This window comes from Eleutherodactylus coqui, chromosome 11 (assembly GCF_035609145.1).
Source record: "Eleutherodactylus coqui strain aEleCoq1 chromosome 11, aEleCoq1.hap1, whole genome shotgun sequence".
NCBI lineage: Eukaryota > Metazoa > Chordata > Amphibia > Anura > Eleutherodactylidae > Eleutherodactylus > Eleutherodactylus coqui.
Genome location: NC_089847.1, coordinates 26,518,221 through 26,542,518, shown reverse-complemented (window position 1 = coordinate 26,542,518; position 24,298 = coordinate 26,518,221).

The window sequence follows — 24,298 nt, the reverse complement described above, 5'->3', positions numbered from 1 at the left end:
AATCTCTAGGTGCAAAAGTTTCTTTAGGTGTAGTCTATCTGGAATCCCTCAGTGTTTAACCTTCCCTTCTTTCTCTTCCCTGCTACAATATCTCTTGTGGTGTATTACTAATTGGTCCACAGGGAGGTGTTTCCCATAGCTGGCCAATCAGCCATAATGGAAGTGTATTTTATTCTAAGCCCACCTCTATATGGGTGCTGGTTATTTTTCTGCCTGAGGTGTGGCAGTAGTTGTCTGCAGCTAGGTACCAGTGGTAATACTGTGTGGTTGTCCACCTTTGCCTATTTCTGTTATACACATAGATAGCATTTCCATCTGCTTGCGCGTTTCCTCGAAAATAAGACACTGTCTTATATTTTGTGCCCCAAAAAGGGCACGGTGTCTTATTTTTTTTTGGGGGGGGGGGGTGTCTTATACTCACCTGGTCCACGGCGTCCCGACGCCTCCCGATGGTGTCCAGCGGCGGTGCGCCGTCCTCCTCATCTCACAGCTGTCTTCTGCTGGTGACGGGGCTTTGAATAGCCCGCCTCTAGCAAAGCAAGCGCTGCGATTGGCTAATCCAGTGCTGTCAGCCAATCACAGCCGGTGCTCGATGAGCTAATCACAGCCATTCAGTGAAGTCATTTCCGGAGACTATCGGGACGCCGCAGACCAGGTGAGTATTGATTTTTTTTTCTTGGGCACCTGAGATAGGTCCTATTTTCGTGGGAGGCTTTATATTTGAAGCCTCCCGCGTAAACCAGATAGGTCTTACTATCGGGGTAGGACCTATTTTCGGGGAAACATGGTATATATCCTTGCCTATCCTCTAACTAGGAATAGGATAGGTCCCCTAGGCTTGAGACGTGGGGCTATGCCTATTGGCAGATTTATCCTGCTTTTAGGCTGCATTCCCACGAACGTATATCGGCTCGGTTTTAACGCCGAGCCGGTATACGTCGTCTCCATCTGCAGGGGGGAGAGGATGGAAGAGCCAGGAGCAGGACCTGAGCTCCCGCCCCCTCTCTGCCTCCTCTCCGCCCCTCTGCACTATTTGCAATGGGGAGAGGCGGAACAGGGGCGGGGCTAATTCTCAGAATTTAGCCCCACCCCTGTCTTGCCTCCTTTCATTGCAAATAGTGCAGAGGGGCGGAGAGGAGGCAGAGAGGGGGCGGGAGCTCAGTTCCTGCTCCTGGCTCTTCCATCCTCCCCCCCCCCCCCTTGCACATGAGGACAACGTATATCGGCTCGGCGTGAAAACCGAGCCGATATACGTTTGTGGGAATGCAGTCCACGTTGGTTAGGGAGAGCGTTCCATATGTTGGTGCTTTAATTCATATATATGTTGGTCCACTACGGACATTAATTGCGTTGAGCTTTGACGTATGGTGAAATCTGTAAGGGGTCGCAAGTCTTATGCCCTGCTCGAATGTAACATGAGTCATGGAACCAAGACATCTGAAGGCTCAGGGAAAGACGGAGAAAGCAATTAGTGCAATCTGAGTAGTAAATTAGACTCTTTGATGAATACTGTTTTTTGCCGGACAAGTTGTATTTTTCAATGTTACTTCTTAACGTGAGTGAAATGGGAAAAAAATGCAAATACGGCCTTTTTGGGTGGGTCTTATTTTTGGCAGTTTACACAGTGCAGCAAAAATAACATGATAACTTTATTCACTGTGTCAGTAGAATTACGAAGATACCAAAATTCTATAGTTCTAAAAAAAATGTTGTTGTACTACCTTAAAGAAATAAAAATATATATTTTTTAATTATTTTCTGTCGCCATTATCTTTCATCAGGGTCCGTTCACACCAGTGCGTTCTGCGCGTCTTAGTGACGTATGAAAAGATCGCGTCTAAATAGAACCAATAGTTTCCTATAGAAGCGTTCACACGAAGGGATTTTAGACGTGCAGAACGCTCGCACCTGCAAAAGACTGCAAACACGCATGTCGGCTCCGAGGTGCGAGCAAGGATAGGACATGTTCTATCTTTGCTGCGTGCTTTCCATAGGCTCCTATGGGAGCTGGGAAGCACGCAGCCTACACCTCGGATCGTGTGAATGGGCTACTTCAAGTAGCCTGTTGACGCGATCTTTTATAGCAGTATATCCGCGATCTTTTCACGCGCCGCAAAAACAGCGCTTGTAGGAATGAGCCCTCATTGTGTGAAGGCTTGTAGTTTGCTGGATGACTTGTGGTTTCTATTGGTACCATTGTGACCCACATTTGACTTTCTGATCACTTTTTATTACATAAGGCTTATCTCACACGGGCGACTGCCGTACCAGACAGAGAAACTCGGCCTGATGTTGCGCTTGCCAACGTGTGTATTTTCATGTGATGCGAGGCGTTTTTCATTCTTGCATCGCTTCTGTGAAATTGCGATCCTCAGGCGCGAGTTTCACGCATGTTAGAAGATCGTAAGCGTTTCACATTGATTTCAATAGGAAACATCACATGGCACGGCATGCGAATGAGACGCAATGTCTTTAAAGATCCCATTGAAAACAATGGACGAGGCGTTCCGAGAGAGCGCCAAAAGATAGAACATGCTGCGCTTTAATTCCTCGTATTCGTACTCGTACACCTTTGTGAACGTCGCCTAAAGGTGAATGCCCACAGACAGATTTGCATCACGTTTCCCGCGGCAGAAATCCGCCCGTGAATTCCGCAGTGGCAAGGTTCTATTGAAGCTAATTGTTACCTGGTTCTATCGTTACCTGCCAACGCACAAATGCGGATTTGTACCGCGAAATTCCGTGAGCATGAAAAAATCGCGGCATGTTCTATTTTACCGTGAATTTTCCATGGAAGGGCTCCATTGATATCAAAGGAAGCGAAACCGCGGAAAAACACGATCAATCGCTGGCTTTTTTGTGTTTTGATTCGCGGTACTCCCGCGGCGTAAATCCACAGGAGCCCTGATTCTGACATTGTGTATTTTTTTCTGATGGCTTTCATCTTTTGGGATAAATAAATGATACTTTTACGGACGCGCTAATAACAAATAGTGTTTTTTTTTGTTTTTTTATTATAAATGCAGGAAAAGCGTTTTTTTTAAAACTATTTTTATTTTTTCACATTTTTAAGTCCCCACAGGGGATTTGAATATGTCATTGTTTGATGGCATGTACTGCATTCAGTATTGCAGTATATTATATTTCTGCAGGCAATCTTTTGCAGAATTACATAGCCGTCCGAGGGAACGCCCGAAGATAGGGCATGCTGCGATTTTTCTCGCAACGCGATGTGATGCCGTAAAGAAATTGTTCGTGTATATGATCCTATTCAGAAGATTGTGCTTCGTTTTTGCGCTCGTTCTTGCGTTTTGCGCATGCATTTGTGTACCTCTTGTAGACTTCTATGGGACCTTTAGTGCACAAACACGCAGAAAAATAGAGCGGGTACCGTTTTTTTGCACATGTGTGCAAAAAAAGGATGAGAGAATGAACCTATCAAAATCATATTCCCTTCTCAGTTTTTGCGTGCGCAATTAAGTCCGTCTGAAGGGCTCTTTCAGAGGGACATATTTGCGTGCGCAGCATTCAAACATACAATATGCAGAGAATAGGACCGACTGATCTCAGTGGATCTCAGTGGAAAAACACGCCATACTCTACGCTTGTGCGCACTTGCTCATCCAAGGTCCCTATAGAAGTCTATGGGAGGTGTGCAAAAGCGCAAAATACGCAAGGTGATGCGTAGCACACTGCGCAATTCCCTGAAAAAAAAGAACACGTCCGGACCTCATTGGGCCAACTAACCTTTTAAATCACGGCGGCGGTGTGAACACGCCTTACGTGCGCAAAAAAACAGTAAATTGCGTCGATACGCACAAATCTACCTCGTTTATAGCCCAAATACGTTGCGCTGCGGCGTGGACAATTGCGTATACGTTTATCGGAAGGAGTTCAAAGACAGGAATTACACGGGATACAAAAGGGAACCAGACGGATAAACGGGCAAGAAAACGTTAATTCCGGCAAATCTGCTCCGTGTCTGACATTCTATATTTAGGGGGGGGAAAATGAGTATATTTGACATAACAAAAAGTTGGAGGAGCGCGATCAGCTGCGTTCGCCATCGCGGCGCAATAACACGCTGGAATTCATTCCAATTTACTGTGCTCAATTCATAGAAAATGGGCACTTAACAAGCAGCAAATTAAAATGTCAAGACCAATCATGGCGGAAGCTGTTTACAAGGGGCTTGTTATTTGGGCTGCGAGCTCCAGGAGGACCCGCCTGCCCCCTCCGTGCCGCGCCGGCCGCTCTCTCCCCGTACAGGAATCGCTCCGATATCATTCCGCAGCTTTATTTTTGACACCTTAATTTAAATTGTAATTCGTCTCCGGCTCGCTAAGTATTGCGCGGCCTTCACTTTCAATTTTAATAAAAAGGCGAAGCCTGGAGCGATAGTGTAGGTGTGTGAGGACGCGGTCTATAGTGGCGAGCGGGCACGGGGTGTTCACGCTGTCAGCCTCTGCTGCTCCCTACAAAGCCTCTAATTGCTTTCAGAAAAGGTCTAATTAGGAGCGTTTCCAATTCAAATGAAAAACACGTAAACATAATTCATCTGTCCGGCTTTTTCTGTCAGCCGATACTAGGAAATCTGGGGGACAACCAATATGGCCGCCATGACAGCTCACTCAGCTTTTCCTGGCTCCTGAATGGGACAGTCATTGAGCGCTGCAGCGATAAGTCGCTTATATGACGGCATATGTAGGGCTTATTCACGTATTTGTGCCGCGCCTTACGCACGCACATTTTGTAGTATGCGGTGAATAAAACCTATTGATTTCAATAGGTTTGTTCCAATGAGCGTATTTGGCGCAGTATTTCAGCATTCCATTTTTGTGTGTAAACCAATTAAACTTAATTGCCCATTGAAATCGAGGGAAGCACACTTGCGTGTTTTTTGCGTGCGTAAACACGTAAGGCAGGCGCGCAGAAAAAATATAGTAAAAAATGCGCAAATATGCAGTGTAAATGCGGCGCCTTAGGCCACCCATACAGGGGCGTAAGCATATATACAAAAGGCATACGTGTTTTTAAAAAATACGTAAAAGTGCAAATATGCAGCCTAGGGGCTGAGAGCATCAGTGCGCATTTTTTTGGGCGCGATTTGCACGCGCAAAAGGAACAGTGACGTTCTTTGCAGAACAAAACCATAGATTTCAATAGATTTCGGTGGTTTTGTTGTCGTTATTGGGACCTCTGTCTTGCCGCGGTTATTTTCAAACTACTGCGCTTTGGCGCAGTGTGCAGTTACACTTACGTTTTTTTGCCTTTAGGTAACTGGTTCAATAAGTGCTTCTTCGTGCGCGAATGTGCAGGAAAATAAGTATGCTACATTTTTTTTAAAATAAAACGCGGGCGGAAAATTTGATTATTTCTGTGGATTTTGAGGGCTGTCCCGGGAACAGATGTAGCGGCTGTCCCCCTGCTCACTTCCGGGTAGTGTGATCACGTGTCGACTAGCATATGATCTCTGCAGCCAATCCTTGGCATCACCCGTAACAACCCCGAGGCCACGGATTGGCTGCGATGATCACGTGATGTTATTGTAATAACTGGAAGTCAACGGGAGACTGAAGCGGCGCAGACGGGAGGGGCGGCGGAGGGATAAATGTTAGTATAGCCAGTTGTTTCAATTCTACTGCATAATAGAGGGTATTTTTAAGGGGGAGCAGAGGCATAACTTGAAGCTTCTGGGCCCCAATGCAAAACCTGTAACAGGGCCCCCAACTATAATGCTTTATTCATAGTACTGGGCTCCCTATATGGAGAAGAGAGGCCTTATGGGCCCCCTAAGGCTCCTGGGCCCGGGTGCAACCGCATCCCCTGCATCCTCTATAGTTACGCCCCTGGGGGGGACACTATTAGGCTGCCTGCACACAGGCGTGTCAGATTCCGCATGCGGAATCCCGGAATGTCCGCAAGTCAGATGGCTTCTATTGACTTCAATGAAAGCCGTCCGCCCGGAATCCGTGCAAAAATAGAACATGCTGCGATTTTTCCTCCGCAAGCAGAAAATTGATTTCCACCTGTGTGAAGGAAAAGGCGTTTTTCAATAGCATGTTATGCGAAATCCAGACAGCTGACGCGGTAGGCCCAGGTGTTCTTGTTCAAGCCCGCAAAATCGCAGAGTTCACTGCGCTATTTCATGCAGATGGGGCTTTCAAGGCGCAATTACGCAGAAAAATAGAGCATGTCGCATTTTTTCCCCGAAATGTGCACAGAAAAAAAAAACATGTGAAGAAACCCATTTAATTCAATTGGTTCTATCTATTCGCCTCGCATTCAGCACAGGTGTATTATTGCACGCAAAACGCATAGAATAGAATCCATTTATTTTATTGGTTCGTTCTCATTCCCTTTTTTGGGCATGCAAAAATAGAGCATGCTGTATTGTGTGCGCATTCGCACACCAAAACGCACCATAGGAGTCTATATGCACGTAATGCACAACGGTATTCGGAAAATAATGCGCAAAACTGCATTAAAAGAACACATCTGGACCTCATTAGGCTACAACGCCTCTTATATGAGGGTGTGGGTGTGTCCTGAACCCAGGTGAACAGGCCCTATGTAAAATGCGCAAAAAAGTGCCTTGTTTATAGCGGAAATATGTTGCACTGAAGCATTCGCGATTGCGCATATACCCGTGGGAACAAGCCCTATGCCTCCAGCACACTAGCATAATTAACACACAGCGCCGATCATTATAGCTTATGGGGCTATAAGCACGATACTGATTTTTTGCGCTATGGTCGGCGTGAAAAGACTCATCACATTTCCTATTCTTGGCTGAGCCTCTCAGGTGCAACTCGGACACATGGCAAATGTCTTGGATGCCTAAACTACGTAGTAATGGGTCAGTTACGTGAAAAAAAACATTATGGCTCATTTTTGGTGCCCATGTGTGAACAAAGCCCAATCTACCATAGGGGGCATCCTCATATCCTATTCCCTATGATATACATGAAGAGACTCTGTCTCCCCATCATGTATTTTCCCATCCTATAATATGACTATTATGTAGCGCTACTCCGGACTATTACTGCGCCGCGAGCCAGGCGTTCACAAGTATGTAATTCTGTATACGATTAGGTTCAGCAGCAAGGCAAGGGGAGACGAGAGAAGAAGAAGAACTGCAAAAACCTGGACTGCTCCCATAGTAACAGCTAGATAAATCCCTTAATTAATTAAGGTGAGAGGATCAGCGGGTGCAGTCACCGACTAAAAGAAAGATTAAGCAAGTGATTGTTTTTTACCCAGAGCATCAGGGGAAGTTGGCAAGTGTAATGTATTTGTAGAGATGCTCCATCTGCAGCTGACAAAGCAGAGTACACATAGGGAGAGACTGACAGAATAATTTAATGTACCCAGGGTGCCAGGGACAAAACTGCACCTATGTGTTATCCTCGTACTATCTATCTTTTACTTGTCTGACACAGCTGAATAGAAACCACTTAGCAGCCGCAAAGCGATTCTATCACATAAAAACATTTAAGGGACAGTCAAAGCAAAGCTGATGCTCAGTGTTATACCTAGTGCAGGCTCCGCGGGGGCGGACACATTCTAGTTGGTGTAATTTGACCCTGTGTCATGCCCCGCCCCTGCGGAATCTGATGTAGGCCTTCTACTGTATAAAAGCTTTGCCTGCTGTATTCCTTCAGAGTTTTTTTCCTTTCTATATTAGTTTTAAATCCAGTCTTCAAAAAATGCCATCGAGTCACATTTTGAGATTTTCCCATCTAATTACTGATGTAGAGAAAATATTTTATTTAGGAGATACATAATACATAAGTTATCGGGTTTCCCTGAAGACTGGATTTTAGACCACTACTTTCGGCCAGTTTCACAGGCGTATTACAGCCAAATTTCTGTATCTGTAATAAGGCGTGTATTTCCATTCCAACCGCTCGGTTTACTGACCCAAATGGTCCTCGATGTAATGGGGGTGCCGTAGCCCTGTTTACTATAGTGCATTGCATGGTTTCATTTTATTTTGTGTTAGGAAGGAATTTTTCCCTTAAATGGGGGAAAATTGGCTTTTACCTCTTTGGGGGTTTTTTTGCCTTTCTCTGGATCAACATTGGAGAGTAATAGGTTGAACTGGATGGACACATAATATTTCAGCCTAACTTACTGCTACGGTGCATTCCCACTAGTGTGTGCGTACATAGGTGCACACAAAACTGCGCACCCACGTACGTGCATAAACACGCGTGAATGCAGGTCTGTGCTCATTGCCTTTAATGAGGCTGTGTCTGCTGCCAACAGCCCCATTGAAAGCAATGGGCTGCCAGCAACTCCTGCAGTGATTTTCGGGGAAGAGCTTGAAATATAAGCCCTTCCTTGAAAATCATTCCTGGTTTGTGTAAAACAAACAAAAAATGTTTTATATATATATATATATATATATATATATATATATATATATATATATATATATATATATATATATATATATACACTACCGTTCAAAAGTTTGGGGTCACATTGAAATGCCCTTGTTTTTGAAGGAAAAGCACTGTACTTTTCAATGAAGATAACTTTAAACTAGTCCTAACTTTAAACAAATGCACTCTATACATTGCTAATGTGGTAAATGACTATTCTAGCTGCAAATGCCTGGTTTTTTGTGCAAATTCTACAAAGGTGAATAGAGGCCCATTTCCAGCAACTATCACTCCAGTGTTCTAATAGTACAATGTGTTTGCTCATTGGCTCAGAAGGCTAATTGATGATTAGAAAACCCTTGTGCAATCATGTTCACACATCTGAAAACAGTCTAGCTCGTTACAGAAGCTACAAAACTGACCTTCCTGTGAGCAGATTGAGTTTCTGGAGCATCACATTTGTGGGGTCAATTAAACGCTCAAAATGGCCAGAAAAAGAGAACTTTCATCTGAAACTCGACAGTCTATTCTTGTTCTTAGAAATGAAGGCTATTCCATGCAAGAAATTGCTAAGAAATTGAAGATTTCCTACAACGGTGTGTACTACTCCCTTCAGAGGACAGCACAAACAGGCTCTAACCAGAGTAGAAAAAGAAGTGGGAGGCCGCGTTGCACAACTAAGCAAGAAGATAAGCACATTAGAGTCTCTAGTTTGAGAAACAGACGCCTCACAGGTACCCAACTGGCATCTTCATTAAATAGTACCCGCAAAACACCAGTGTCAACATCTACAGTGAAGAGGCGGCTGCGGGATTTTGGGCTTCAGGGCAGAGTGGCAAAGAAAAAGCCATATCTGAGACTGGCCAATAAAAGAAAAAGATTAAGATGGGCAAAAGAACACAGACATTGGACAGAGGAAGACTGGAAAAAAGTGTTGTGGACGGATGAATCCAAGTTTGAGGTGTTTGGATCACAAAGAAGAACGTTTGTGAGACGCAGAACAAATGAAAAGATGCTGGAAGAATGCCTGACGCCATCTGTTAAGCATGGTGGAGGTAATGTGATGGTCTGGGGTTGCTTTGGTGCTGGTAAGGTGGGAGATTTGTACAGGGTAAAAGGGATTCTGAATAAGGAAGGCTATCACTCCATTTTGCAACGCCATGCCATACCCAGTGGACAGCGCTTGATTGGAACCAATTTCATCCTACAACAGGACAATGACCCTAAACACACCTCCAAATTGTGCAAGAACTATTTACAGCAGAAGCAGGCAGCTGGTATTCTATCGGTAATGGAGTGGCCAGCGCAGTCACCAGATCTGAACCCCATTGAGCTGTTGTGGGAGCAGCTTGACCGTATGGTACGCCAGAAGTGCCCATCCAACCAATCCAACTTGTGGGAGATGCTTCTAGAAGCGTGGGGTGCAATTTCTCAAGCTTATCTCAACAAATTAACAGCTAGAATGTTAAAGGTGTGCAATGCTGTAATTGCTGCAAAAGGAGGATTCTTTGACGAAAGCAAAGTTTGATGTAAAAACAATGTTATTTCAAATACAAATCATTATTTCTAACCTTGTCAATGTCTTGACTCTATTTTCTATTCATTTCACAACGCATGGTGGTGAATAAGTGTGACTTTTCATGGAAAACACAAAATTGTTTGGGTGACCCCAAACTTTTGAACGGTAGTGTATATATATATATATATATATACTCACCTCTCCGCCACTGCCCTGTAAATATTCTCTGCATGGAGTCCCCTTCTCACTGAACACTGTAACAGCACTGTCACAGTTTTCAGTGACAAGGGACTCCCCACGGGGAGTAAAGAATCCCCTGCCACAGTTGTGGCAGAGGATTGCAAGGCTCTCCCATTGATTTCAATGGGGCTGCCGGCATCAAAAGCAATAGGATGCCGGCACCCCTGGAGTGATTTTCAGGAAAGGGCTGCAGGCCAAGCGCAGCCTGTGATTGGCTGGAGGCTGTGACCAATCACAGGAAGCGCTCAGCTGTCATTCAATGAATGGCTGAGTGCTGCCTGTGATTGGCTGAGCGCTCAGCCAATCAGATACAGCCCTTTCAGTAGGCGGGGATTATGAATCCCCGCCTGCTGAAAGAGATTCAGAGCAGTGCAGGGAGAAGATGTGGCTGGACGCACCTGAGCTCTGGCCGCGGCAGAGAGGTGAGTATATATATATATTTTTTATTTTTAACACATTCTAGGGATGATTTTCAGGGAAGGGCTTATATTTAAAGTCCTTCCCCCGAAAATCCCTGCAGGGCTTGTCTGCAGTTCATTGCTTTCAATGGCGCTGCAGAAGCAATAGGAGAACATTGCGATCCTCTGCCACAGCTGTCACAGCTGTGACAGCTGTGGCAGGGGATTCTTTACTCCCCGCTGGGAGTCCCCTTGTCACTGAACACATATTGACACGCAGCACAGACGTATGGTGCACGTATGTCCTATGTTTTGCAGGTACATGCGTTTGCACTCCTGTAAAACACGGACATGTGAACACACGATAGGGAACCAATAGTTCTAATAGACTCATGGTTTTGTGTGCACACGCTCGTCTGAAAACATCCTTAGGGCTCAGTCACACGGGCATTTTAACGTGCATATGTTACCTGAGTTTGCGATCCGGATCTACAAAAAACCAATGCTTTTCAATGGCAGCGGTCACATGCCCTACATTTACCTGCATACAAAAATGCGTAGCGGTAAATATAAGGCGGCAGGTTTTAAAACAGAGGTAACTGTGCCAGCTGTCTTTTTTGGATGTGAAACCCCCGGATGCTATCGCATCCAAGGGTTTCATCTTGTGCTCAATGGGGCCAGTGGCAGTTCAGGAGAAGATCTGGCTAGACGCGCCTGAGCCCCCGGAGCTGCAGAGAGGTGAGTATATATATTTTTTTAATTTTTTTACACATTCTAGGAATGATTTTCAGGGAAGGGCTTATATTTAAAGCCCTTTTCTGAAAATTACTGCAGGGCTTGCCGGCAGCCCATTGCTTTCAATGCAGCCGGTTGTAGCGCCAGCTCCATTGAATTCAATGGGAGAACTTCGCAATCCTCTGCTACAGCTGTCACAGTGTCCAGTGACAAGGGGACTCCCCGCGGAGATGAAGAAATCCTCTGCCACAGCTGTCACAGCTGTAGCAGAGGATTGAGATCTTCTCTGTGTGTCAATGGGACCGCCGCTGCTGCCGCCGGCACCATTGACCACATCCAAGGAATCCCCTGCTGCGGCTGTCACAGTCGCAGCAGGGGATAGCGGGCAGCGCACTTTACGTGCGGAAAAACGCGGCCAAGTGCGTTTTTTTCTGCGTGCCGCCCGCTTCGGTCATTTGTGTGTTTGCATTCTGCGCACAAAAAATTTGCACGTTAAAACGCCCATGTGACTGAGCCCTTACTATGTAAGTTGAGTGCAAGCATTTCCATGTGGTCCACTGATTTGTCTTGAGAGCTGAGCTTGCTGAGCATCAGATACATCCCGGGCTGCCTTCAGTTGAGGCACTGACTGCTTCAGCATCATAGAATGATCCAGGTACATGACGGCAGGCCCCATACCCACCTCAGCTACCGACCCTGAGGAGGAGTTCATAACACTCTTGTGAAACAGCCCTTATGCTGTGTTAATAAAACACTCTGAAAAAAAATGTTGTACAACTGCAGTACTACATTTGACCACTAGAACTCACCGTAAAACACAAAAAAAGGGTCCTTGACTTTGCAAAATTCCTACTTATTAGAAGAGTTCCCTGACAATAAGCTAACCACAAAGTATCTGACTGCTGGACATCCAGCTGTGATCTATAGGGAACTTGATGGAAAGTGTTCAGTTTCCTTGCAGCGCCTCCACAGGAGAAATGAAGCATTAGATTGTGACTTTTGGATTGCAAATAAAAGAAAAATTTGAATTCTGGCATCAATTTTTAAAGTCATTTTTATGGTTTTCACTCAGAACGATAAATAACAAAATATTGTCATTGTTTGGGTCATTAAACAGGTTTTTGCAGGGAAAAATCTGTAGTTTTTTAAAACTGGATTCTTTTTTTATATTAACCCCTTCCCGCTATAGGACGTACAGTTCCGTATGTATGAAGAGAGATCACAGGGCGACTGCTATTCATACAGCTGACTGCTATTATTACAGCTGAACCCGTGGGCAACAGCTGCAATCCGCCACTCGGCTGAACGGCACTATTAACCCTTTAAATGCCAGTGTCAATCCTGTCAAGTCCCGTACAGGCCCCTCACGATGAGATTGCAGGGAGCCGTGCAGGTGTCATGGCATCCGGGGTTCTTCTGAAAGGCCCCAGGACTGTCTTAGCAGACTGTCTATCAAGCCATCTCTGTGGGGTGGCTTGATAGACTGCTTGCCCGATAGCAGTATGATGCAATGCTATAGGAATACATCATGCTGCAGAAGCGGTCAAAGCATCACAAGTTATGGTGCCCTAGGGGGACTAATAAAGAAAGCAAAAATAAGATCAATAAAGTTTTACTATTTGCTTCATCCCCTGATCCTTCTCAAGAAAGCTTGGTATTTCACCTTCCTGCAACTTTGCTGGACCTCTCAGGGCAGAAAGAAGGACCCAAACCTGTTAGACATAGAAGTGCTGCAGTCAACTCTGCACATATATCAGATCAGCAGCATATTAGCAGAACTTGCTCCAGTATGATCACTGCCTATCCTCCTCCCTCAAACCAGCATTTGAGGAATCTCTTAATCATATGTTGTTGGGGTTGAGAGCATCACTCCGGAAATACATTAATGCTGCCTTTAATAACATACAAGCAGAGTTTACAGCACTGGGAGATCCTACTTCTCACACTGAATCGAAGATGTCAGAATTCTCAACAGCTCACAATAAGTTAGTGCATATAAATAATGCCCTAGAGGAGGATGTAGGGGCACTGAAATTGAAAGTGGCAGATTTGGAAGATCGGTCTCGCCGCAACAATGTGTGATTCCTGAAACAGTTAAAGCAGAGCAGCTTGTAGAATAGCTTACATATTTATTTGTTGCGCTCCTTCCAGGTACACCTCAAAATGATCTGTTAATAGACAGAGAGCACCAAATACCAAAGCCTAAATCTCTGCCTGCATCAACTCCGAGAGAAGTTATCACCCCTTTACTTTTCTACTCTTTTATAGATAAACTGATGTTAGTGAATAATAATAATCTTTATTTGTATAGCGCAACTTATTCCACAGCGCTTTAAGGTTGACGTACTCCCCATCGGGGAATCGAACCCCAGTCCCCAGCGTTGGATACTCAGTAGAGATGAGCGAACGTACTCGTCCGAGCTTGATACTCGTTCGAGTATTAGCATGTTCGAGATGCTCGTTACTCGAGACGAATACCACGCGATGTTCGAGTTACTTTCACTTTCATCTCTGAGACGTTAGCGCGCTTTTCTGGCCAATAGAAAGACAGGGAAGGCATTACAACTTCCCCCTGCGACGTTCAAGCCCTATACCACCCCCCTGCAGTGAGTGGCTGGCGAGATCAGGTGTCACCCGAGTATATAAATCGGCCCCTCCCGCGGCTCGCCACAGATGCGTTCTGACAGGGAAAGTGCTGTCTTGCTGGAGTTGCTGTAGGGAGAGTGTTAGGAGTATTTTAGGCTTCAAGAACCCCAACGGTCCTTCTTAGGGCCACATCTAACCGTGTGCATTAGTGTGGAGGCTGCTTTTTGCAGTGTTGCACTTTTTTTTTTTTTTTTGTATATCGGCCGTGCAGAGCATTGCGCCCTGCAGTAATTATACATAGTCCAGGGCCAGTAGTGGTGGTGAGGCAGGGACAGAAGACATATTTATTGAATATAGGCAGTGGGCCTTTCCAAAAACATTTGGGGAAAAAAATCTATTTGGGCTGCCTGTGACTGTCCTCAGTGTACTGGGTCTGTGCTGGGGGTAGTTGTCCTAATTCATACGCAGCCAGCTAAGTGTTACAGCAGGCTTGCGCAAAATTATTTCCTGGCTCTGTGTTGGCTGTTACATCACCGCTGTATTCCAGTCCACAGTGCAACAGTCTGCAGTTATTTTACATACTCCAGGGCCAGTAGTGGTGACGCAGAGAGAGAAGACATATACAGTGTATATAGGCAGTGGGCCTTTCCAAAAACATTTGGAAAAAAAATCTATTTGGGCTGCCTGTGACTGTCCTCAGTGTACTGGGTCTGTGCTGGGGGTAGTTGTCCTAATTCATACGCAGCCAGCTAAGTGTTACAGCAGGCTTGCGCAAAATTATTTCCTGGCTCTGCTGTGCGTTCCGTAAGCGAAGTCAGCCTCCAACCACAGGCCAATAAGCGGCACATTTAATTACAGCGTTCTGTTTCTGCACTACTGGTAATACAGCATGCTGAGGGGTAGGGGTAGGCCTAGAGGACGTGGACGCGGGCGAGGACGCGGAGGCCCAAGTCAGGGTGTGGGCACAGGCCGAGCTCCTGATCCAGGTGTATCGCAGCCGACTGCTGAGGAATTAGGAGAGAGTCACGTTTCTGGCGTCCCCACATTCATCTCACAATTAATGGGTCCACGCGGTAGACCTTTATTAGAAAATGAGCAGTGTGAGCAGGTCCTGTCGTGGATGGCAGAAAGTGCATCCAGCAATCTATCGAACACCCAGAGTTCTGCGCCGTCCACTGCTGCAACTCTGAATCCTCTGGCTGCTGCTCCTCCTTCCTCCCAGCCTCCTCACTCCATTACAATGACACATTCTGAGGAGCAGGCAGACTCCCAGGAACTGTTCCCGGGCCCCTGCCCAGAATGGGCAGCAAGGGTGCCGAATCCTCTCCCACTGGAGGAATTTGTCGTGACCGATGCCCAACCTTCTGAAAGTTCCCGGGGTCCGTGGGATGAGGCTGGGGACTTCCGGCAACTGTCTCAAGACCTTTCAGTGGGTGAGGAGGATAATGACGATGAGACACAGTTGTCTATCAGTGAGGTACTAGTAAGGGCAGTAAGTCCGAGGGAGGAGCGCACAGAGGATTCGGAGGAAGAGCAGCAGGACGATGAGGTGACTGACCCCACCTGGTTTGCTACGCCTACTGAGGACAGGTCTTCAGAGGGGGAGGCCAGGGCAGCAGCAGGGCAGGTTGCAAGAGGCAGTGCGGTGTCTAGGGGTAGAGGCAGGGCCAGACCGAATAATCCACCAACTGTTTCCCAAAGCGCCCCCTCGCGCCATGCCACCCTGCAGAGGCCGAGGTGCTCAAAGGTCTAGCAGTTTTTCACTGAGAGTGCAGACGACCGACAAACAGTGGTGTGCAACCTGTGTCGCGCCAAGATCAGCCGGGGAGCCACCACCACCAGCATGCGCAGACATATGATGGCCAAGCACCCCACAAGGTGGGACGAAGGCCGTTCACCGCCTCCGGTTTGCACCGCTGCCTCTCCCCCTGTGCCCCAACCTGCCACTGAGATCCAACCCCCCTCTCAGGGCACAGGCACTACCGTCTCCTGGCCTGCACCCACACCCTCACCTCCGCTGTCCTCGGCCCCATCCACCAATGTCTGTCAGTGCACCGTCCAGCCGTCGCTAGTGCAAGTGTTGGAGTGCAAGCGCAAGTACGCCGCCACGCACCCGCACGCTCAAGCGTTAAACGTGCACATAGCCAAATTTATCAGCCTGGAGATGCTGCCGTATAGGGTTGTGGAAATGGAGGCTTTCAAAAGTATGATGGCGGCGGCGGCCCCGCGCTACTCAGTTCCCAGTTGCCACTACTTTTCCCGATGTGCCGTCCCAGCCCTGCACGACCACGTCTCCCTCAACATTGTACGCGCCCTCACCAACGCGGTTACTGCCAAGGTCCACTTAACAACAGACACGTGGACAAGCACAGGCGGGCAGGGTCACTATATTTCCCTGACGGCACATTGGGTGAATTTAGTGGAGGCTGGGACAGAGTCAGAGCCTGGGACCGCTCACGTCCTACCCACCCCCAGAATTGCGGGCCCCAGCTCGGTGGTGGTATCTGCGGCGGTGTATACTTCCTCCACTAAACCACCCTCCTCCTCCTACGCAACCTCTGTCTCGCAATCAAGATGTGTCAGCAGCAGCACGTCGGCAGCAGTCGGTGTCGCGCGGCGTGGCAGCACAGCGGTGGGCAAGTGTCAGCAGGCCGTGCTGAAACTACTTAGCTTAGGAGATAAGAGGCACACGGCCCACGAACTGCTGCAGGGTCTGACACAGCAGACCGACCGCTGGCTTGCGCCGCTGAGCCTCCAACCGGGCATGGTCGTGTGTGACAACGGCCGTAAGCTGGTGGCGGCTCTGCAGCTCGGCAGCCTCACGCACGTGCCATGCCTGGCCCACGTCATTAATTTGGTGGTTCAGCGCTTTCTGAAAAGCTACCCACGCTTGTCAGACCAGCTCGGAAAGGTGCGCCGGCTCTGCGCACATTTCCGCAAGTCACACACGGACACTGCCACCCTGCGCACCCTGCAACATCGGTTTAATCTGCCAGTGCACCGACTGCTGTGCGTCGTGCTCACACGGTGGAACTCTACGCTCCACATGTTGGCCAGGCTCTATGAGCAGCGTAGAGCTATAGTGGAATACCAACTCCAACATGGGCGGCGCAGTGGGAGTCAGCCTCCTCAATTCTTTACAGAAGAGTGGGCCTGGTTGGCAGACATCTGCCAGGTCCTTGGAAACTTTGAAGAGTCTACCCAGATGGTGAGCGGCGATGCTGCAATCATTAGCGTCACCATTCCTCTGCTATGCCTCTTGAGAAGTTCCCTGCAAAGCATAAAGGCAGACTCTTTGCGCTCGGAAACAGAGGCGGGGGAAGACAGTATGTCGCTGGATAGTCAGAGCACCCTCCTGTCTATATCTCAGCGCGTTGAGGAGGAGGAGGAGGAGCATGAGGAGGATGAGGAGGAGGGGGAAGAGACAGCTTGGCCCACTGCTGAGGGTACCCATGCTGCTTGCCTGTCATCCTTTCAGCGTGTATGGCCTGAGGAGGAGGAGGAGGATCCTGAAAGTGATCTTCCTAGTGAGGACAGCCATGTGTTGCGTACAGGTACCCTGGCACACATGGCTGACTTCATGTTAGGATGCCTTTCTCATGACCCTCGCGTTACACGCATTCTGGCCACTACGGATTACTGGGTGTACACACTGCTCGACCCACGGTATAAGGAGAACCTTTCCACTCTCATACCCGAAGAGGAAAGGGGTTCGAGAGTGATGCTATACCACAGGGCGCTGGCGGACAAACTGATGGTAAAATTCCCATCCGACAGCGCTAGTGGCCGAAGGCGCAGTTCCGAGGGCCAGGTAGCAGGGGAGGCGCAGAGATCAGGCAGCATGTACAGCACAGGCAGGGGAACACTCTCTAAGGCCTTTGACAGCTTTCTGGCTCCCCAGCAAGACTGTGTCACCGCTCCCCAGTCAAGGCTGAGTCGGCGGGAGCACTGTAAAAGGATAGTGAGGGAGTACGTAGCCGATCGCACGACCGTTCTCCGTGACGCCTCTGCCCCCTACAACTACTGGGTGTCGAAGCTGGACACGTGGCCTGAACTCGCGCTGTATGCCCTGGAGGTGCTTGCTTGTCCTGCGGCTAGCGTCTTGTCAGAGAGTGTGTTTAGTGTGGCTGGGGGAATCATCACAGATAAGCGTACTCACCTGTCAACCGACAGTGCCGACAGGCTTACACTCATTAAGATGAACAAAGCCTGGATTTCCCCAGACTTCTCTTCTCCACCAGCGGACAGCAGCGATACCTAAACAATACGTAGGCTGCACCCGCAGATGGAAGCATTGTTCTCTATCACCATCAAAAACGGGGACCTTTTAGCTTCATCAATCTGTGTATAATATGCATCCTCCTCCTCCTGCTCCTCCTCCTGAAACCTGACATAATCACGCCGAACGGGCAATTTTTCTTAGGCCCACAAGGCTCGGTCATATAATTTTTCTAAACAATTTTTATACGTTTCAATGCTCATTAAAGCGTTGAAACGTTCACCTGAACCAATTTTTATTTTAACTGGGCTGGCTCCAGGCCTGGTTACAAATTAAGCCACATTAACCAAAGTGATTAATGGGTTTCACCTGCCCTCTTGGTTGGGCATGGGCAATTTTTCTGACGTACATTAGTACTGTTGGTACACCAATTTTTTGGGGCCCTCGCCTACAGTGTAATCCAATTAATTTTTTGACCACCTGCATTAAAGCTGACATTACATCAGCTGTGTTGGGCACTGCAATGGGATATATTAATGTACCGCCGGTGGGTTCCAGGGAGCCACCCATGCTGTGGGTCCACAGGGAGTTGTAACTGCATGTGTCCACTTCTAAAGAACCCCAGTCTGACTGGGGCATGCAGTGTGAGCCGAAGCCCACCTGCATTTAATCGGACGTTACCTCAGCTGTGATGGGCACTGCAATGGGATACATTTATGTACAGCCGGTGGGTTCCAGGGAGCCACCCATGCTGTGGGTGCACACGGAATTCCCATTGCGGAGTTGTACCTGCCTGTGACTATTTATAAAAAAACGCGGTCTGACTGGGGCATGCAGACACCTTGACAGAATGAATAGTGTGTGGCACATGGGTTCCCCATTGCTATGCCCACGGGTGCAGCTCCTGATGGCAGTGGCACAGGATTATATTTCTCATTGCTTCTGTACAGCATTGTGGGCTATCGCCCCGCCCCTTTTAAAGAGGGTCGCTGCCTAGCCGTGCCAACCCTCTGCAGTGTGTGCCTGTGGTTCTTCCTCATGGCAGACGCACTTATAAATAGACATGAGGGTGGTGTGGCATGAGTGCAGCTGAAGGCTGTGCAGGGACACTTTGGTGTGTGCTGTGGACACTGCGTCGTGCGGGAGGGGGTTTGGCAGCATGTAACCCAGGAGAAGTGGCAGCGGAGTGTCATGCAGGCAGTGATTGTGCTTTGTTGGAGGTAGTGTGGTGCTTAGCTAAGGTATCCCTTGCTAATGAGGGCTTTTCAGAAGTAAAAGTTGTTGGGAGGGGGGTGGGCCCACTCTTGCCGCTATTGTGGCTTAATAGTGGGACCTGGGAACTTGAGATGCAGCCCAACATGTAGCCCCTCGCCTGCCCTATCCGTTGCTGTGTCGTTCCCATCACTTTCTTGAATTGCCCAGATTTTCACAAAAGAAAACCTTAGCGAGCATCGGCGATATACAAAAATGCTCGGGTCGCCCATTGACTTCAATGGGGTTCGTTACTCGAAACGAACCCTCGAGCATCGCGATAATTTCGTCCCGATTAACGAGCACCCGAGCATTTTGGTGCTCGCTCATCTCTAATACTCAGCACTATACTAATAAGAAATAGTGGCTAGGAATGACATTTCCATGTTTACCGATTTGTCTGCAGCCACTCTGCTGCAAATTCGCTAGTGCCACAAAAATTAGACATGCCAACACTATCCCCTACAAGTGGGGGTTTCCTGTGAAGTTAGTGGTAACAAAAGAGGGGAGCAAACTAGTTTTTTACTCTCTTGCCAAGTTGACAGAGCTTTTCCAGGACTGGGTACTCCCTACTGATCAAAATGTATCTAGAAGAAATCAAGCTATAAGACTGGAAGATAAATGGGTTACAAAATCAACCCCTTAAGTATATAAATTATATCAGTTATAGAGATGAGCGAGCACGCTCGTTTAAGGCAGATGCTCGAGCGAGCATCGGTCTTCTCGAGTAACTGATTACTCGTCCGAGCAAATGCGGGGGCGGAGAGTAAGAGCGATCCCCCCCCCCTTCCCGGCTCCTCCCCACTCACCCCCGCCACCCCCCCCCCCCTGCATTTGCTCGGACGAGTAGTCAGTTACTCAAGAAGACCGATGCTCGCTCGAGCATCTGCCTTAAACGAGCGGGCTCGCTCATCTCTTATCAATTAGTATCCATACACCTTCTCTCATTTGTGATGGTTGAAGGGCATGCAGAACTATTTCTTACCCTATAACCTCATTTATTGTGGTTACATTTTATGTAGCTTTTTCAATATTTGTTTTGAGTATCCATACCAGGACTGCGTAGGCCGTATGCACACGGGCAGGTCAGATTCTGCATGCGGAGCCCTGCAGCAAAATGCGGCCCCGGCAGCAGCAGCATCTGTGCATACCTGCTTTCTTTTTCTCTTCTCTGTGCTGCCAATGGTCCGCACGGTCAGCCATCAGACATGCGCAGTACAGATTTTTTTTTTAAACTCCTGCTTTTCCTGCGTCATCGCTAGGTGATGATGCAGAATCTGTGACTTTTCCGCAACTTACAGCAAGTTGCAAAATGGAGCATGCTGCGATTTTCACCTGTGAGCAGAAACTGCATTTGGTTTCCGCTCGTATGCATGAGGAATCACTTTTCCATAGCATGCTATGGGTGGTATTTGCTGCGGAATCCGGAGGTACAATGCAAATCCGCCCATAAGCATGCACCCATACTTCATGCATCGTAGCCGAGGAGTGGCATACAAAAACATTTTGGTTAGATGCAGGGGCGTAACTAAAGGCTCAGGGGCCATGAAGCAAAAGGTGAGCTGAAGCCCCCCCTCTATCTGTACCTGTACCCGTACCCATACCTAAACCATGCTACACAGAGGTATAACTTGAAGCTTCTGGGCCCCAGTGCAAAACCTGTAACAGGACCCCCACTATAATGCTTTATTCATAGTACTGGGCTCCCTATATGGAGAAAAGGGGCCTTATGGGACTCCTAAGGCTCCTGGGCCCAGGTGCAACCACATCCCCTGCACCCTCTATAGTTACTCCCCTGGTTAGATGTTCTTAACTTGTAAACCCTCCTTTGCATCATTACTAATCATTGCAAACTCAAATATATGTTTGTGTTGTTTGATGTTAATTCATGTTACTATCTTCTTCAGAAGAGGATAATATATTCACATATTGTTAGCTGGTTAAGACGTCTTTCGCTGCCTTTATACAAACTTCTAGAAATGATCTTCCACATAATATCGCTGAAAGTAGAAGGACTTAACAGTCTTTTTAAAAGGTCTCTTCTTTGGAAAGAGGCTAAAAGCTTAAATGCAGACATCTTGTGCATACAAGAATCACACCTTAATCAGGCAGACATTTTCTGGTTAAAATACAAACATTTCCCATATATTCCCGCTACTTTAGCCATTACCAAAAAAGTAGGAGTTGTCATAAAGGTGGAAAGTAATTTAGCTTTTCCTCCAATTCAGACTTGACCCAGTGGGAAGATATATTATCTTGGTTTGTACAATAAATAAAATAAATTATACTATAGGAATCATTTATGCCCCAAACAAAAACAAACTAAATGTTATCATGCCTGCACTATGGAAAAAGCTTGAGAATATCAAAAGAATATCTACATGTGCTTCATTGACTACATCAAGGCCTTTGATTTCATCAACCATGGCAAGCTATGGCACGCCCTACAAGAGCTATGCATATCGGCACATCTAGTGAAGCTGATAAAATCACTTTATACCAATCAAGAAGCCACTGTGTGAACACAGTATGGGAACAGACTTGTTTGGGATCAGCAAAGGCATCTGACAGGGATGCAGCCTCTCATCCTTCTTATTTAACCTATATGCAGAAGTAATCATGCAGAAAATAGACTTAAATGAATTGGAAACCAAGGTGAAAATAGGTGGCAGAAACATCAACAATCTCTGTTACATGGATGACACAACTCTGCTAGCAGAAACAGAGACTGGTCCGAAGCAACTGATATGTAAGATTAAAACTAAAAGTGGAAAAAATGGGCCTTTAACTGAATTTAAAGAAGACAAAAATTATGTTGACAGCAAAAAATGGCCAAATTCAACTCAAAATCGACAATGAGGCCATAAAACACGTGCAAGACTTAATCTCATGGGTTCAAAATTTCACCAGAATGGAAAATTCATGCCAGAAATAAAAAGTAGGATAGCATTGGAGCAAAGCGCGACATGGACAAAATCTATCACTGGATGGCAAGATGACCAGACTCAGACTCACGTATTTTGGCCATGTAATGCGAGCAGAGTCGCTAGGAGAATCTATAATGCTTGGACAGATCAGTGGCAAAAGAAGACCCGGCTGCCAAAGAACATGATGGCTGATACTGTCAGAGCCGATACTGGCATGGATATCACACAACTGAAAGAAGCCGTGCAAAACCGAAAAACATGGAGGGAGCTCGCCTTTAGGGTCGCTGCCGCTTACAACAACAACCAACCCAGAATCTTCATTACCTGTAGTGCTAGAAATACTAAATAAATTTCGTAGCATCTCTCTCTCCGTAAAAAAAAGTGTATTTATAGTCACTAAGCTATTAAACTCTATTGAACCCAACGATCACATGACTGATCCTTTCATCACATGGTGCCGAAGAACTGTGGATTTTGGAAAAACCAGATCAGTCCTGCCGATAACTAATCTGGATAGTCCAAATAACGGGATAATGAAGTATAAATATGAGGTCATTTATGACTTTCTAGGCTATATACTATATAAAAATTAATATATACAGAAACTGGTAAAAAATACACAAACCAATAGCTGTCTTGATCATCTGAAACCATACAAATTTGTAGGGTGGTTCAACTGTGCAAAATTTAATCAGAGACAGTCCATTTAGAAGGCAGATCGTCTCTGGTCCCGCTCCCAGCACCCCGGGACAACTGATTTTGCCGGTACGGTAGCTATGGATAGTCTGTTTTTTTATGCTGCTGAAGGAGTAGAGTACTATATGGCGGCCATTCAAATGGATGGTCATTTTGGACATCATAGCAGCTGAGTGGTTATCATGTTTACCTTGCAGTGCTGGGGTTCTAGATTCAAATCCGACCAATGGTGACATCTACATGTTCTCCCCGTGTTTGCATGGGTTACCTCCATGTACTCCAGTTTTCTCCCACACTCCAAAAACATACTAATAGGTAAACTTAGACTATTCCAATGGGAACAATATCAAGTGCTGCAGAATTTATATTGGCTATATAAATGCATAAAATAAAACAAATTTTCAGATTGCAAGGACGGCTCCAGTCTTTCAGAACAAGAGACACTCATATAGAACTGCTCTTTGTTCTGGCTCATAGAAGGCATATGGATAGAAGTCATCTACATGAGACAACTCCTTAAAGGTTGTCCAGTTTTGAAATATCAATGGTCTGTCCACAGTATAGGTCATTAATATGCTAGTAGATCAGCAGGGATCTGGTAACTGGGACCCTGGCCGATGAGTTTTTCTTTGCGCTAGTATGGTTATGCACTAGGCTAATTTCTGCAGGAAGCAGACAGCTCCATTCCCGCTGCAATGACTAGGCTTGGCATTGAACTTTGCCTGTAATACCAAGCCTCACCACTGCAGCATGAATGGAGCTGTCTACTTCCTGCAGAAATCAACTCTGTGCACAAGTGCACCTGCACGTCAGTTCCCCACTGATCTACTATTGATGATCTACGCTGTGGATAGGCCAATAATAGTTTGCAATTGGACAGCCTTTAAGGGGTTAATGTATCTCCTTTAAATCCTTTATTAGATTTAGTGTGTGGTTTTCATACTGTATACTATAGAGTCCCAGCATAGCATATGAATTAACAAACAACTACAAAGGGGTCCTGTATGGATTATATAGATTTGTGATATTTGCTGCATTTTTAGGTCTCTTTACCCAGTGAATCATTTGCTGCGGTATACGACTGCCTAGAGATGCACCCGCCATATTATGCGGCAGATGCTCCTTATCTCACTATCCCACCTTCATGGCCCAGCAGATACTTAGTAAAATGGAGCTCACAGTTTTCTGAATCGACATCTATTTATATTTTGGTTCCTTATTGGTGACGATGAAGAGGAGGGAGATCAAAAAACTTCAAAATGGAAAAATATTTCGAGAAAATGTCGTATTTGTGAGTGAAATCTTCTTGTTCTAATGTCCTCCGAAAATGAGAAGAT